Source organism: Scyliorhinus canicula, chromosome 16 (assembly GCF_902713615.1).
Source record: "Scyliorhinus canicula chromosome 16, sScyCan1.1, whole genome shotgun sequence".
Lineage (NCBI taxonomy): Eukaryota > Metazoa > Chordata > Chondrichthyes > Carcharhiniformes > Scyliorhinidae > Scyliorhinus > Scyliorhinus canicula.
The window spans coordinates 142609339-142625202 of NC_052161.1; the positions used below are offsets into that span (position 1 = coordinate 142609339).

At 49.2% G+C, this 15864-nt stretch overlaps 1 long non-coding RNA gene across 1 annotated transcript in view; it reads left to right on the forward strand.

The window, feature by feature from the left end:
• Positions 1 to 15830, forward strand: part of LOC119950819 — a 30781-nt gene extending 14951 nt beyond the window's left edge. Inside the window, exons 3-4 of the long non-coding RNA XR_005457421.1 lie at positions 7889 to 7968; positions 14610 to 15830. This is a non-coding gene — a long non-coding RNA (uncharacterized LOC119950819). The remainder of the gene's footprint in view (positions 1 to 7888; positions 7969 to 14609) is intronic.
• The last annotated feature ends 34 nt before the right edge of the window (positions 15831 to 15864 follow it).

Consider the following 15864-nt stretch of genomic DNA (forward strand, 5'->3'; position numbering starts at 1 on the left):
TAGAGGGATAAAAACTGGCGTCATGCTGGTCTCTGATTATTAAATTCACGGATGACACCAAGGTTGGTGGAGTGGCAGATAGTATTGAGTATTGTCAGAAGATTCAGAATAGATAGGTTGGAGACTTAGGCAGAGAAATGGCAAATGGAGTTTAATCCAGACAAATGTGAGGTGATACATTTTGGTAGGTCTGACATAGAGGGGAAATATATCGTAAATGGCAGAACTCTTAGGAATATAGAAACTTAGAGAGATCTGGGCGTGCAGGTCCACAGATCTTTGAAGGTGGCAACACAAGTGGACAAGGTAGTCAAGAAAGCAAACGGAATGCTCGCCTTCATTGGACGGGGCATCGAGTATATAACCTGGCAAGTCATGCTACAGTTGAATAGAACCTTGGTAAGGCCGCACTTGGAATATTGCGCACATTTCTGTGGAGGAGAAGGTCCTGTCAGAGGAGGTTCACCAGGATGTTGCCTGGTATGGAGAGTGCTAGCTATGAAGAAAGGTGAGTACATTAGGATTGTTTTCGTTGGAAATTGGAGGTTAGGGGGACCTGATTATGTATGTCTACAAAATTATGAGAAGTATGGACAGGGTGGATAGCAACAAGCTTTTTCCAAGAGTGGGGGTGTCAATTACAAGGGGTCACGATTTCAAGGTGAGAGGGGGAAAGTTTAAGGGAGATGTGCGTGGAAAGATTTTTACGCAGAGGGTGGTGGGTGCCTGGAATGCTTTGCCAGCGGAGGTGGTAGAGGCGGGCACGATAGCATCATTTAAGATGAATCTAGACAGGTATATGAACTGGCGGGGAACAGAGGGAAATAGATCTTTGGAAAATAGGCGACAGGTTTAGATAAAGGATCTGCATCGGCGCAGACTGGGAGGGCCGAAGGGCCTGTTCCTGTGCTGTAATTTTCTTTATTCTTTGTTCTACACAGAGGGTGGTGAGTGCCTGGAACGCGTTGCCAGGGGAGGTTGTGGAAGCAGATACATTAATGGCGTCCAAAAGGCATCTTGACAAACACATGGATAGGATGGGTATAGAGAGATACGGCACAAGGAAATGCTGAGGGTTTTGACCAAGGTTGATATCATGACCGGTACAGTATTGGAGGACCGAAGGGCCTGTTCCTGTGCTGTATTGTTCTTTGTTCTCGTTCTGGTGGGAATTGCGATCTACCATGGCGAGCAGAAGTGGAGTATCCCATCATCATTTTACGCTAATGAGTTTCGGACCTCCTGTTGCGTGCTCCTCCTTTATCTTCTATTAAAACTGCAGCAGGAGGTGCGGACAAATTCCAGTCAATGTTTTCTTCTGTGTTTACAAGGATAAAGCACCAACTTATAGGAGTGTTTGTAAAGAGACTCTCAAGATGCTACAAGCCTCAACAAGCTCACATACAACAAAGGACTTTAATCTACCTGAACATTTTGAAACATGATCAGACATTTTCTGAAAGTTGCAATACTGTGAAAGAAGGACAGTTCAATCATACATTACCATGGGCAGCACCGTAACACTGTGGTTAGCATTGTTGCTTCACAGGTCCAGGGTCCCAGGTTCGATTCCCATCTCGGGTCACTGGCTGTGCGGAGTCTGCACTTTCTCCCCGTGGGTTTGCGTGGGTTTCTTCCGGGTGCTCTGGTTTCCTCCCTCAGTCCAGAGATGTGCAGGTTAGGTGGATTGGCCACGATAAATTGCCCTCAGTGTCCAAACAGGTTGGATGGGTTACGGGGATAGGGTGGAGTTGTGGGCTTACGTAGAGTGCTCTTTCCAAGGGCCAGTGCCGACTCGATGGGAAGAATGGCCTCCTTCTGCACTTTAAACTCTATGAATTCTTTGATTGACAAAGCAAATTTTGCCAGATTGCAAAATATTGCTGAATAAATGAGTCAAAATTACAAGAGTGGGATTAATTTGTATAAAATGAATAAAGATTGCTTTAAAAAAAAGGCATCATTTAATCCATAATACAAATCAATGTCAAGGGGATAAAAACTAAATTCTAATAATTTGAGGAAGTTGGCCACTTGGGTTTGGCTTGCGGATGAGTGTGAGACTCGAGACACAACAACATCGTTATTTTATCCTGTGTGTCACATTGACTTTCATTGTATTGAGCTTTATCCAAATGGGAATCAAAATGTAAAGCAACCGCCTTTAATATTTTGCTCATCATAATCTACACCACAGCATTCTATTTCAGAAATGCTGAGAGAACAGGGAAGAAACCTGACTGGACTGGGGCTAGTTTGGGGGATTATGGAGGAAGGAGATGCCAGTTCTGCTCCTCCACCCAGTAATCTTTCTACTGCTCTTCAAGAGCTGTCCTTGTGCTTGGTGGCATGTGCTGAGGCAAATACCTAAATCAGGCAATTGTCAGTGCTCAAAGGCACATGAGCTGGGCAGAAGCCCGGCACCATCCGAGCTGGGCCAAGGAGAGGGAAACAGAAAGTGGAGCAGGACGGCATTTTTTGGTTTTATAGGGCAGCATGGTGGCCTAGTGGTTAGCACAACTGCCTCACGGCGCTGAGGTCCCAGGTTCGATCCCGACTCTGGGTCACTGTCCATGTGGAATTTGCACATTCTCCCCGTGTCTGCGTGGGTTTCGCCCCCACAACCCAAAGATGTTCAGGGTAGGTGGATTGGCCACGCTAAATTGCCCCTTAATTGGAAAAAATAATTCGGTAATCTAAATTTATTAAAAAAAAATTTTCTCCAATTTTCTCACCAACCCTGTGCAGCAAAAAAAATGAAGGATAATCCAACCCTGGGTGTTTAGCCGCCCATTGAACTGGGACCAGTAAGGCACAGCCTGTTGTAACACCATCTAATCTAATTCTGTCTCCACCCACTCTCAACACTCACATCCTCTTCATCAGGAACACCAGTCTGCAATCACATTAGGTCTGTTACTCATTGTGCGAAGTATGCTTTACACTTAATTGCTCTGTTTTATAACCTTTGCTCTAGAGTCGCCAGGTATCTTTATGATACCACCACAAGGTTCAAAGCCAAGTGCTGATCAATAACTCAATACACCAGTTAGTAAGTTTCAAACCAAAACACATTTATTATATACACAGTCAATCACTACTCATGCATAAAATACTACTCACTAGACTATTTCTAACACTAAAAGGCCAATACTTAGCTTTGGAAATGGCCCACCAGGTCAGGGGAACAAATGGCCTTTTGTTCGATTCTGAGTCTGCAGGCTTCCAGCTGGTATGGGCTAAGGGTTAGGAGCGCCTATCTCGTAGCGTGCGTTGACTGGACACTTACTTGGTTGGTGCAGCTGCTAGGCAGGTCACGGTCAAGGGTTGTTTCGAGCTGCTGAGAGACCCTGCCAAGAAGCTGTTAGGCCAGTCTCTCCTCGCTGAGAGCCAAGTGCCAAGAAGATCGAACTGAACTTGGGGACTCTATTTTATAGTCCCCAGGGGCTTCGCGCCCTTGTGGCCGGACCCTGTACCTGGTTCCAATTGATTTGGCCATGTTCCAATCAATTGATTTGATTTCCCCAATACTGGGGCTGCTACCTGATCGCTGGGCGGTTCCTAAATGTCCGTTGACCTTCCTTTGTCTTGGCTCCCGCTGGCGCCGAGGAGTCTGGTTTGGTCTTGATTACTTCAATGTACCTAATTGTTCCTGGGGATTGCTCATTAATATGTAGATGGCTTTTGGTTTCAGTTCTGTCTGGGTTCTGCAAGTCTTAATACACAGGAGATTTTGTACCTGCTTGTTTTCCTGTCCTTGGCCATTTCTCCCTGCATTCTTAGCGGATATCCATTTTAAAGTCAGGAAGTGGCCAACCCAGGTGGCTACAGGTCTTACAGCTAAATCTTTCCTTGCCTAACTTTGGATTCCGGATCCAACTATTAATGCCATGCCTGGTATTGTCACACAGACGGAGAATCAGATCCTAAACCACCTTTGCTGAGATGGCTCAATTCCATTTTGGGAGGAGATGTGACAACTCAGCCATTGAGGGACTTTTTCAGCTCTTTTTTGATCTGTTCATGAGTATTAATTAGACCATACAGACACGTAGACAAGCCAACACTGTTTCCTTCAATTTATCACAGCTCATACCCTGATTTATTCAGTATTACACACGCAATTATTTCTGCAAATATATTTTAGATGGGGAAGTTTTTTGTTTTATGAGTTTCGTTTGTACATTTCTATAAATGTGTGAACTCAACAGTTAATAATGATCTTTATTATTGTCACAAGTAGGCTTACATTAACACTGCAATGAAGTTACTGTGAAAATTCCCGAGTCGCCACATTCCGGAGCCTGTTCGGGTACACAGAGGGAGAATTCCGAATGTCCAATTCACCTAACAGGATTTATGGGAGGAAACCGGGAACATTCCAGTCAATGTTTTCTTCTGTGTTTACAAGGATAAGGCACCAACTTGTAGGAGTGTTTGTAAAGAGACTCTCCAGGGCAGAATTACATTCAAGATGATACAAGCCTCAACAAGCTCACATACAACAAAGGACTTTAATCTACCTGAACATTTTGAAACTTGATCAGACATTTTCTGAAAGTTGCAATACTGTGAAAGAAGGACGGTTCAATCATACATTGCCGTGGGCAGCACCGTAACACAGTGGTTAGCATTGTTGCTTCATAGCTCCAGGGTCCCAGGTTCGATTCCCATCTCGGTTCACTGTCTGTGCGGAGTCTGCACTTTCTCCCCGTGGGTTTGCATGGGGTTTCTTCCGTGTGCCCCCAGAGGAAACCCACGCGGACACAGGGAGAACGTGCAGACTCCGCAGGGACAGTGGCCCAAGCTGGGAATTGAACCTTGGACCCTGACGTTATGAAGCAAAGTGCTAACCACTGTGTTGCCCACTAGAATACTGCACATTGAGTTCAAATAGGCTTCACTGGAGATATCTTTGTTGTGAAGTAAAATATTATTTTGATCTTGTTAGTTGCTGCAAAGAAAATTGTAATTCTTTTAAGAAACTCATTAAGAAGCTCACTATTGGGCAGCACGGTGGCGCAGTGGTTAGCACTGCAGCCTCACGGCGTCGAGGTCCCAGGTTCAATCCCGGGTCACTGTCCGTGTGGAGTTTGCACATTCTCCCTGTGTTTGTGTGGGTTTCGCCTCCACAACCCAAAGATGTGCAGGGTAGGTGGATTGGCCGCGCTAAATTGCCCCTCAATTGGAAAAAAATGAATTGGGTACTCTAAATTTATATAAAAAAAGAAGCTCACTATTCTTTGTAGATTTCTGGGAAAGAGCCAAAGACATTCCAAGACGGGGACAATACTGGCAACAGTGGGTTCAATTGAATTTTCCATTTGACGTACAAAATACAATGTGGTGTATATATATATATTTTTTAAAAACCTCACTTTACAAAGTGTCAGCCCATTGTTGAATTAAAATACCCAATGCCATTTTTGATTATTTTATATTATTTAGGATGAAAGATGTAGTAAAATCTATTTGAGGCCCGATGTAAAATTGAATACTTTTGAATTACGAATTAGACATTTTAAGAATTAGACAGCCAGCTCACAGGCAGGTCTGAAGGAAATTCAAACATCCAAGTTCGAATCCATTGAGCAGAGACAGACAGTTGGGACAAGTCTGGGCCTGGCCTGTCAACAAGACATCAGGAGATAATAGGCCCCATTCAACTGGATTGATTGTTGTGGATTGCCCAGATGAAGCTGGACTTTCTGGCACCCAGATTTCCTGAATCACCATATATGGACAGTAAGAAGTCTTACAACACCAGGTTAAAGTCCAACTGGTTTGATTCAAACACGAGCTTTCGGAGCAGCTCCGAAAGCTCGTGTTTGAATCAAACCTGTTGGACTTTAACCTGGTGTTGTAAGACTTCTTACTGTGCTCACCCCAGTCCAACGGCGGCATCTCCACATCATGGCTACCATATATGGAGTAAACATAGAACATAGAACAGTACAGCACAGAACAGGCCCTTCGGCCCTCGATGTTGTGCCGAACAATGATCACCCTACTTAAACCCACGTAGCCCGTATACCCATAACCCAACAATCCCCCCATTAACCTTACACTACGGGCAATTTAGCATGGCCAATCCACCTAACCCGCACATCTTTGGACTGTGGGAGGAAACCGGAGCACCCGGAGGAAACCCACGCACACACGGGGAGGACGTGCAGACTCCACACAGACAGTGACCCAGCCGGGAATCGAACCTGGGACCCTGGAGCTGTGAAGCATTGATGCTAACCACCATGCTACCGTGGGGCCCCTGTTAAAGTTATGTGCGGACAATACAGCTGGAGATGGACCCTGAGGGTGGGTTCCTGGTGTCCTGCAGAGTTGCCACTGGGAACTCCATTAGACCTTACCACCTCTGCGCTGAGACCTCATTAGCTGAGGGCCAGAGAAATTTCTGGAAAGGCATGAAGTGGGTGTAAGAATTGACCACCAGGACCCTCCCAAGCGAAGACTCTACACAGAGGGACAGAGAAGATTCAGCGACAGAGCAGAGAAGCAGAGGAAAGCAGCGTGAGAGACCCACCCTCGTGGATGGAGTCCCTGAGACCACTTCAGAGAGTTGGACCTGCAACTAAACTAAGTAGATCGGCTCGGGTGGTATTAAGATTCTTGAGATTATTGTAGTTGGGATCATTTAAAGGGAGTGACCCTTTACTGTGTTTGACAATAAATTTGGTTGGATAGTGAAATTGTATTTGTCCTTTGTTCATCTTGCAAATACGGCACCTGGGTAAAATGGTGGAATAATAAACAGAACAAAGTGTCTGAAGTTTTACAAACAACAATGGGACCTTTGATGGCCATACAAAACACATAATACGGAATCAGCTGCCTGGTTTCCATTTGCATTGGCTTCACGACCATTTCCACTGGGTGTTTAAATAATGTATTGCAAGATGTAGCGACCGATCAAAGTGGCTTTGGGAGATTGTTGTATTGATTTCATTGATTATTCTCAGTAGTGCTGGAACTATCTGCTCGCCCAGTAAATCTCTAAAGTGGAGCAAGGCTTAGAGCAGCCTATAGACACAACACAGCAATAATTGTGGAGGCAAGTAATCAGATTACTGCTCTTTACTTCACATCCACTGGTACTGTTTCTGTTCTCATCCACTGGTATTATTGCCTTCATACATGAGGACAATTTGAAGGATCTTGTTCCAAATCTACTCCTTTGGTTTCTTAATATTTTTAGTTCCTTACTCTCAGCTCATGTTTCTTCCATCCAACCATTGCAGAGTGGTAAAGGTAGATGGATCAAAAAGCAGTGATGTGGAGTGTGGCTAACTATGGCAGGCTGGTGCTCTGGGTGGAGGTCAGGGTGGTGGTCAGGGTTGAGGGCAGGGCAGATGCCAGGGCAGAGGTCAATGAGATCAGAATGGAGATCAGGGTGGAGGTCAGGGCTTGGGTCACTGTCTGTGTGGAGTTTGCACATTCTCCCTGTGTCTGCGTGGGTTTCTCTGGGTGCTCTGGTTTCCTCCCACAGTCCAAAGATGTGCAGGTTATGCCATGCTAAGTTGTCCTTAGTGACCAGAAGGTTGGGTTGGACTTGGGAATTATGGTGGAGCTGTGTGCTTAAGTAGGGTGCTCTTTCCAAGGGCCTGTGCAGTCTCGACGGGCTGAATGGCCTCCTTCTGCAATGTAAAGTCTATGACTTCGATGAGCAGTAGCATTGGCGTCAATCGCTGTGTGTTTACATGATTCATCATTATTCTTCACATGCGGATCAGGGTGTACAGGTGGAACAGGGGGAAGAATGAAATACCCCAAACAAAGCCTCTTTTCATTATTTTTAAGACTATAAAAGTCTTAGCAGACAATAATTACAGTAAAGCAGATTATGGAATCCATCTGTTTACTTGTTTGACAGAGCAGATAATGAATCTCAAATCAGGAGTTCTGAATCGGATTATAAGCATCTTTAATGGATTGAAATACTCGAACATATGGGTGAGTACAAATGAGATATTCTCCATATGTACAGCACGTAGATGCAGCAGATTCAGATGGTCCACTTTGTTTGGCTCGTTGGGATTGTAGAAATGAAACCTGAACGTTTTCAGGGTGGGAGATTCCAAGAATTAATTTTCTATCCCTGTTTAGTTTTGTACTAATTAATCCCAACACCTGACTGGCAAAAACAAATATCTTTAAAATTCCTGAACTAGACATGCAGAGAAACCATTCTGCTTTTTAATATCTGATTAATGTCCAAAGCAGAACATTTCATTCTGACTAACATACATGTGACTTGTGTCCGTTTTCTATCACATTGGGTAAGTATCCGATGTCCGTGATTAGCTACTTGGGCAGGTAAAGAAGGTTTTGAGAAAAGTGTGGAGGGAGCACTTCTCTCTATCCACAGGAAGGGCAAGCAAACCGCCACATTTTCCTTCGACATAGTACAATGTCCCTCGCCATCTCACAGGAGTGATCATCAGGTTAACACGGAAGCAGGAAGAGAGAGAGGTGGAGTGTTGGGGAGGTTTAGGGAGCGGGTTCCAGATTTCAGCTATTGAAGACGTATTCACCAATGGCAGAGTGAGTTAAATCAGTAATGCATAGGAGGGTGGAATTGGAGGCGCACAGGAGTGAGAGGCTGGAGGGGGTTACAGAGATAGGGAGGGGCTGGAGGAGGTAACAGAGATAGGGAGGAATGAGGGGCTGGAGGAGGTTACAGAGATAGGGAGGGCTGTAAGGTCTGGAGGAGGTTACAGTGATAGGGTGTCGGGGCTGTAGGAGGTTACAGAGATAGGGAGGGTTGTCGGGGCTGGAGGAGGTTACAGAGATAGGGAGGGGTGAGGAGCTGGAGGAGGTTACAGAGATAGGGAGAGGTGTAAGGTCTGGAGGAGGTTACAGTGATAGGGAGGGTTGTCGGGGCTGGAGGAGGTTACAGAGATAGGGAGGGGTGTGGAGCTGGAGGAGGTTACAGAGATAGGGAGGGGTGAGGAGCTGGAGGAGGTTACAGGGATAGGGAGGGGTGTAAGGTCTGCAGGAGGTTACAGTGATAGGGAGGGTTGTCGGGGCTGGAGGAGGTTACAGAGATAGGAAGGGGTGAGGAGCTGGAGAAGGTTACAGAGATAGGGAGGGGTGAGGAGCTGGAGGAGGTTACAGGGATAGGGAGGGGTGTAAGGTCTGCAGGAGGTTACAGTGATAGGGAGGGTTGTCGGGGCTGGAGGAGGTTACAGAGATAGGAAGGGGTGAAGAGCTGGAGAAGGTTACAGAGATAGGGAGGGGTGTAAGGTCTGCAGGAGGTTACAGTGATAGGGAGGGTTGTCGGGGCTGGAGGACGTTATAGAAATAGGGAGGGGTGTAAGGTCTGGAGGAGGTTACAGGGATAGGGAGGAGCTGGAGGAGGTTACAGAGATAGGGCGGGGTGTAGGGTTGAAGTTGGTTACAGAGATAGGGAGGGGTGTAGGATCTGGAGGAGGTTACTGAGATAGGGATGAGTGTAGGGGGTGGAGGTGGTTACAGAGATAGGGAGGGTGAGGTGCTAGAGGAGGTTACAGTGATAGGGAGGGGGTGTAGGGGCTGGAGGAGGTTACAGAGATAGGGAGGGGATGTAGGGGCTGGAGGAGATTACAGAGATAGGGAGGGTTGTAGGGGCTGGAGGAGGTTACAGAGATAGGGAGGGTGAGGTGCTAGAGGAGGTTACAGTGATGGGGGGGGTTGTAGGGACTGGAGGAGGTTACAGAGATAGGGAGGGGTGTAGGGGCTGGAGGAGGTTACAGAGATAGGGAGGGTGTAGGGACTGGAGGAGGTTACAGAGATAGGGAGGGGTGTAGGGGCTGGAGGAGGTTACAGGGATAGGGAGGGTGTAGGGGCTGGAGGTGGTTACCGAGATAGGGAGGGGGTGTAGGGGCTGGAGGAGGTTACAGAGATAGGGAGGGGTGTAGGGGCTGGAGGAGGTTACAGGGATAGGGAGGGTGTAGGGGCTGGAGGTGGTTACCGAGATAGGGAGGGGGTGTAGGGGCTGGAGGAGGTTATAGAGATAGGGAGGGGTGTAGGGGCTGGAGGACGTTACAAAGATAGGGAGGGTGTAGGGGCTGGAGGAGGTTACAGAGATAGGGAGGGGTGTAAGGTCTGCAGGAGGTTACAGAGATAGGGAGGGGTGTAGGGGCTGGAGGAAATTACAGAGATAGGGAGGGTGTAGGGGCTGGAGGAGGTTACAGAGATAGGGAGGGGTGTAGGGGCTGGAGGAAATTACAGAGATAGGGAGGGGTGTAGGGGCTGGAGGAAATTACAGAGATAGGGAGGGGGTAGGGGCTGGAGGAGGTTACAGAGATAGGGAGGGGTGTAGGGGCTGGAGGAAATTACAGAGATAGGGAGGGTGTAGGGTCTGGGGGAAAATACAGAGATAGGGAGGGGTGTAGGGGCTGGAGGAGGTTACAGTGATGGGGGGTTGTAGGGATTGGAGGAGGTTACAGATATAGGGAGGGGGTGTAGGAGCTGGAGGAGGTTACAGAGATTGGGAGGGGTGTAGGGGCTGGAGGAGGTTACAGAGATAGGGAGGGGGTGTAGGGGCTGGAGGAGGTTACAGAGATAGGGAGGGGGTGAAGGGGCTGGAGGAGGTTACAGAGATAGGGAGGGGGGTGTAGGGGCTGGAGGAGGTTACAGAGATAGTGAGGGGCTGTAGGAGCTGGAGGAGGTTACAGAGATAGGGAGGGGGTGTAGGAGCTGGAGGAGGTTACAGAGATAGGGAGGGGGTGTAGGGGCTGGAGGAGGTTACAGAGATAGGGAGGGGGTGTAGGGGGCTGGAGGAGGCTACAGAGATAGGGAGGGGTGTAGGGGCTGGAGGAGGTTACAGTGATGGGGGGGGGGGGTTGTAGGGGCTGGAGGAAATTACAGAGATAGGGAGGCACAAGGTCATGGAGAGATTTGTAAATATAGGTGAACATTTTCAAGCTGAGGCATTGTTGAACCAGGGGCCAGTGTAGGCCAGCGAGTACAGGGGAAATGGTAAATGGGACGGTGCGAGTTTAGAGTGAGTAATAGAAGGAAGCTGAGACTGGAGGTGCTTCTGGTGATGTAATAAGGAGTCTGTTCAGGCAGACAGCTGGTTGGCCATGGGAATTCTGTACTGGCATCCCAGTGATGATGGGTCTGACCCATTGGTGTGGAGTAACGTTCATGAGTAACAGGATACAAGAGGGAGATGTACTTGTGTCTGATCTTGTTCAGGGAAGATCAGGGGCAGGATTCTCCAATAATGGGGCTATGTCCCCACTCCAGCATCAAAACGCAGGCGAATCACTCTGGACTTTCCTGAAGAAAGTGATTCTCCCACCTGGAGGGGGCTAGCCGGGCCCTGGGCTGCTTCTCGCAGCTCCGGCTGCTGATACGGGCCCTCCACTTCCTGTCGGGGGTCCGCACATGCGTATGGAGGTGGCCTGTATCGGCCGCCCCACGCGATATGGTGGACCCACACTGTGGATAGGCTCCTCCTCCCCCCCAAGATCGCATGTGCCCGGGGGGGGGGGGGGGGGGGGGGGGGGGGGGCAGAATCCTGTCCAAAATCAGCATTTCCTGCTTTGGCCGGGATTATATAATCACTGGACCACATGGACAATGGAATCATTTCTGCCTTTCAGTTTCTCTTGGGTGGGGTGGGGTGAGGGGGGATGGGGTGAGCGGGGGTGAGGGGGGTGGTGTCGGTGGGATGGGGGTGAGGGGGTTGGGGTGGGGGGGGTGAGGGTGGTGTGGGGGTGAGGGGGGTGGGGTGGGTGGGGGTGAGGGTGGGGTGGGGGTGAGGGGGGTGGGGTGGGGGTGAGGCTGGGCTGGGGGGGTGAGGGTGGGGTGGGGTGAGGGTGGGGTGGGGTGAGGGGGTGGGGTGGGGTGAGGCTGGGCTGAGGGGGGGTGAGGGTGGGGTGGGGTGGGGTGAGAGTAGGTGAGGGTGGGGTGGGGGTGAGGGGGTGGGGTGGGGGTGAGGCTGGGCTGAGGGGGGTGAGGGTGGGGTGGGGTGAGGGTAGGTGAGGGTGGGGTGGGGGTGAGGGGGGTTGGGGTGGGGGGGGTGAGGGTGGTGTGGGTGGGGGTGAGGCTGGGGTGAGGGGGGTGAGGCTAGGGTGGGGTGAGGGGGGTTGGGCTGGGGGGGTGAGGGTGGTGTGGGTGGGGTGGGGGTGAGGGGGTGAGGCTGGGGTGAGGGAGGGTGGGGTGACGGGGTGAGGGTGGGGTGAGGATAGGTGAGAGTGGGGTGGGGGGTGAGGGGGGTAAGGCTGGGGTGAGGGTGGGGTGGGGTGAGGGTGGGGTGGGGGTGAGGGGGGTGGGGTGGGGGTGAGGGGGGTGGGGTGGGGGTGAGGGGGGTGGGGTGGGGGTGAGGGGGGTGAGGCTGGGATGAGGGAGGGTGGGGTGAGGGGGGGTGAGGGTGGGGTGAGGGTAGGTGAGGGTGGGGTGGGGGTGTGGGGGGTGAGGATTGGGGGTGTGACGGTGGGTGAGGGATTGGGGGTGAGGGAGTGGGACTGTTCCTCAAATTAATTTTCACTGCATCTGGTTCAGTAATTCAATGGCCATTTATATAGTTTATTTTAGATTGTCAAGGACTCGATTAAATTTAACAATTAAATCAGGTCCCTTTTATCTTCTCTTCTCCAATAAAAACAATGCAGCTCTCTTTATCTTCCTTCCTAACCTAGAACTCTGTGTCCCAGAACGAATATCATTCTTCTTCTTTAAACTCTCTGCCATCTACCAGTGCCACATTAAAAATAGAGAAATCTTCAAGTCCTGTAGATTTCAAAACAGCAACAGAACTGGGGGATGTTTGCCCCCATTTTGCTGAGAATTCTTTTTTTTAAATATAAATTTCGAGTACCCAATTAATATTTTCCAATTAAGGGGCAATTTAGCGTGGCCAATCCACTTGCCTGCACATCTTTGGGTTGTGGGGGTGAGACCCACGCAAACACGGGGAGAATGTGCAAACCCCACACGGACAGTGACCCAGAGCCAGGATCGAACCTGGGACCTTGGCGCCGTGAGGCAGCAGTGCTAACCACTGTGCCGCCATGATGCCCTTTTACTGAGAATTCTGAGGGAATATTGTACCGGTGGCTATGGGAATTCAATACCTGTTTATATTTGAGTGTATTTTTGTAAGGAATGAACTTTTTACAAAGCTAAAGTATTATAAAGGAGGTGTTTATCCCTTTCATCGAATTGCCTAAAAGCTGGAAATAGAGTGGCATGAGATAATCAGGTATAGATATTTAACCTTCCCACCTGACAACAGGATCATTTCCTGTTCCACACGAGGCTATTATTTCCCTTCAATCCATTCAAATTTCCAAACCCTCCCCCATACCTCGACCCCACCATCAGGAAATCCCACCAGCACATTTTACCCAAGTGAATGTCTGCCAGTCGGCATATGAATGTTGCCAAGCTGTGGGTAATTGTAGCCGTCGTTTCCGGCACCAGTCACAGGTAGCAATCAGGAGTAGGAGCCTGACTAATTATCCCCTCCCAGGCTCAGTGGCACTGAGGCCAATTATGACAGTGCTACAATGTTGTCCTTCTCCTCCCAAACCTGCTGAGATGACCTATTCCACTGACAATTGAACGTAGTCCAGGTTGCACATTGCCACTCTGTAACCATCCATACATCATCTTACACAGTGCCTTTGACTAAGCTTCTGGTCACATGTCTTCACATCTTCCTTTTGTCCAGTAATCACTTACTTGAAGCGTCTAAATACGAGTCACCACGTTAAAGCTGCTACATGATTGTGAGTTGTTGTTGTCATTGCTCAGTGCCGTGGCTGGTCGAGATCTTGCTCCGCTCTTTTTAATTCAAGGTTTGTGGCATTTGTTGCCTCTCCCTAATTGCCCTTGAACTGAGTGGCTTGCGAGGCTCCACAGGTCAGTTAAGAGTCAACCACATTGCTGTGGGTCTGGAGTCACATGTAGGCCAGACCAGGTAAGGACGGCAGATTTCCTTCCCTAAAGGACATTAGAGAACCACATGGGATTTGCTGGGAATCGATGATTAGTTTCATAGTCACTATAATTCTATGTAAAGGTCCCACTAATGAGCCCTAGCTAGGGGGCCTCCGCTTGCTCACTACGGGAGCTTGTATTCTATGAAGCCCCTGGGTAGATCAGTCAGCGAGCCCTGGGGTCCCTGTGAGGGTGATCACATTCTAAATTTATTAATTGAATTTAAATTCCACAAGCTGCCATGGTGGGAATTGAATCCAGGACTTCAGAGGACAAGCATGAGCCTCCAGGTCATTGTTCCAGTCACGTTACCACCAAGTCATCATCTCCCCCGACCCTTGCCTTTCACATGCAGGATGTTGGTACAATTACAAGATTCCTCCAGCAACACACCAAATTAAGGCATACAGTTCCTTCAGCTCTGCTAGTTTTCAATCTCTTGTGTCAGGCAGCCAAGTGTTACAAAGGTTTTAGATTTATTGTTTCCCAACAGAGTGGAAAATTACTGATAGCTTGCATTTTACTCGGCAACACTCTCACTTGTCAGTTATTGAGGTCCTAGAATTTGGGTTTTATCGTGGGATTCAGGGGCAATTCAGGGGGCACTTTTGCTGCTGGTAAATTTGTTGAAGAACACTATTTATTCTCATTATTTACAGAGTACATTTGGGATGAGAATCATTGAACACAGAGCCCAATGTCTGCAGCTGCTTCGTGACGAATGGAGGGAGCTCGGGGTGGTCTGAGTTCCACTGGCGACTTGTCCGAGGAGAATTGTGGGCATGTAGCCTGTAATTCCCAGAAATGATTCCCTGCCATTGGCACAGACTGAAAACATTACTCCGTCCCCAATCGCCTTGGTCCAGCTCGCCTGATGTCAGTGATTCTTGTTGGAATATTCGGCGGTCGAAAGCCACACCTTTTCCTGTGTGTGGGCAGAGTGTTTACTGTGAATGCTGAGCTCAATTCTTTCTGCTCCTAATATGGACACACGCATCCTTAGTCAATCTTACGGCATTTTTCATGTTTATACATCAGTAATATTCAACTACAAAAATAACTTAGATTTATATAGCACCTTTAACAGGATGAAATATCTCCAGGCGCTTCACAGCAATATTAGAAAACAAAGTATGGCACCGAGTCACATAAAGGGCGAGATTCTCCGTCCCTGATGCCGATTTCATAATCAGTGATCGGGCGGAGAATACATTTTTACGTCAGCAGTGCCTGTTTTTGGATGCTCCGCCCCCTCCAAAACGTCATTGAGCAGTACGCCACACGCCATTGGGACGTCCTCAGGACGTTACCTGAAGGCCTCCCCCAGGCTCCGCCCCCAATGGGCCAAGTTCCCGACCACACGGTTGACTCAGGGTCTCAGTGGGTGTGAACCCAGCGTGACGCCTGCGACTGTATCCATTGCCGCCAACAGTCGGCGGGAACGTGCTGCTGGCCGGGGGAGACTTCGGCAAGGACTGGGGAGACTGGTGGGGTGTGGCGAGGATCTGACCACATGGATATTATCCGCGGCCGGCTATATGGCTCCCCCTGGTGTCCGACCCCCCTGCCCCTCACCAGGGCGGCCGCAGACTGAGTCCACAGTCGCCACGCGAGCATCCCGACCGGCAATAGCAGGTTAATTCCACGCCGTCGGGAACTCGGCTGTTTGGGAGCAGAGGATCGCTGAGCGGGCCTCTGTCAAGGGGCCCTCAGCTACGCGGAGTACTCCGCGATCACGCCGATTCTCGGGTCCTGGAGAATTGGCGGGTTGGCACGGGGCCCCATTTCAGCGTGAAAATGGATTCTCTGCCACCGCAGTGAAGTACCCCTTTTATAATGATGTAGAGATGCCGGCGTTGGACTGGGGTGGGCACAGTCAGAAATCTTACAACACCAGGTTAAATTTCAACAGGT